The sequence below is a fragment of the Hipposideros armiger genome, unplaced genomic scaffold, assembly GCF_001890085.2.
Source record: "Hipposideros armiger isolate ML-2016 unplaced genomic scaffold, ASM189008v1 scaffold_986, whole genome shotgun sequence".
NCBI classification, from domain to species: domain Eukaryota; kingdom Metazoa; phylum Chordata; class Mammalia; order Chiroptera; family Hipposideridae; genus Hipposideros; species Hipposideros armiger.
This window is the reverse complement of record NW_017732336.1, coordinates 264,590-265,938: the sequence shown is the minus strand read 5'-3', so window position 1 is coordinate 265,938 and position 1,349 is coordinate 264,590. Positions and strand designations below refer to the sequence as shown.

Here is a 1,349-nt window from a genome sequence, read left to right as displayed (position 1 = left end):
TGTCCAAGCCTCTAGGGTGTGGGAAGGTTCCCCAACTGTTCATGTTGTTTTACAACTCCTTCATAAGATTTTACATAGGACTAAAAGATTTATTTATCTTTTAATAGCAGCCATTATGGGAATAATAGCTATAAGCACTGTTGCTGCTGTCTCCGGAGTTGCTCTTCAACAGACAGTGCAGACTACCCAATTTGTACAACAATTACATGAAAATGCTAGCAAAACTTGGAATCAGCAGATAAAAATTGATAAAAAAAATCAGCATACGATTAGCTGATTTAAAAACAGCTGTTGTTTCTCTTGGAGACCAGTTAGAAAGTCTCCGTACCATGATTACCTTAAAATGTGATTAGAATGTTTCCACTTACTGTGTAACTCCTTTTTCTTACAATCAGACACGTACCCCATGGTCGGAGCTCTGAGCTCATCTCTTGGAACATATGCCAAACCTTACTGTAGATATACTACAGTTGCAACAAAAAGTGGATCCAATGTCTTTTGCTAATCTCCAGCTCCTCCCAGGAGAGGATGCCCTTTCCACAGCTGCGGAAGGACTTTCTATTCTAAATCCCCTTAACTGGGTGAAAAGCCCAGGTGGAGGATTTGCTGGTGCTCTTATACTTTTATTGATTATTCTATTATTGTTCTGTTTAGTTCTCAGATGTGGACAACAAGCCCTCTGGCAGGCAATAGATGAAGAAACTGCAAAGTCCGTGTTTCTCCTGCAAAAACAGAAAAAGGGAGATGTTGCCTTACAGCTTCATCCTCGACCACCCCACCACCACCACCAATCCCTGACCTAATGAGGTCCCGAGGGAGTGTCTCAGAATGCTGAGACCTGGCGAAATGATGCTGGTAAATCTTCCTCAAGGGAGTGTCTGAATGCTGAGACCCTATGGAATGATGTCGGTTATCTCCCTTATCTTTATGGCTGTGGTACAGTGATGTCATCCTGGGGATTGAGTGCAAGGGAGTATGAAGGCACTGCCAGTGTTGGGATACAATTGGGCAGGTTGATGGAAAACAGCCATAAGGCACATACCACACGAACTTTAGAAAAAACAAGCTTCACTTCTTTGACGTTTCCAATAAAAGCCACATGTTGGCCCGATTCGGGGCTCAGTCCCAGAGAGACTGCAGCCCCCTGGTCTCACTTCAACTCTATCTTTGACTCTTGTGTTTCTTTAACCTTGCATTGCCCCTCTCACTCCCCACCGCCCTTGCGGTGCAGGACGTGACACAGTGTAAAATAAGTATTTGTCTCTCTTTTACTTTTTATCCATTTCAGATTGAAATCCTTTCACAGAATGTTCAGGGTTTAACCACTTCTGATTTGGAATTTTTTTTTT

General features: G+C 42.8%; 1 pseudogene; it reads right to left on the bottom strand.

The window, feature by feature from the left end:
- The window catches only part of LOC109375686 (60S ribosomal protein L17 pseudogene), a 27,907-nt pseudogene extending 27,499 nt beyond the window's left edge, over positions 1 to 408 (bottom strand).
- Between the last annotated feature and the right edge of the window lie 941 nt (positions 409 to 1,349).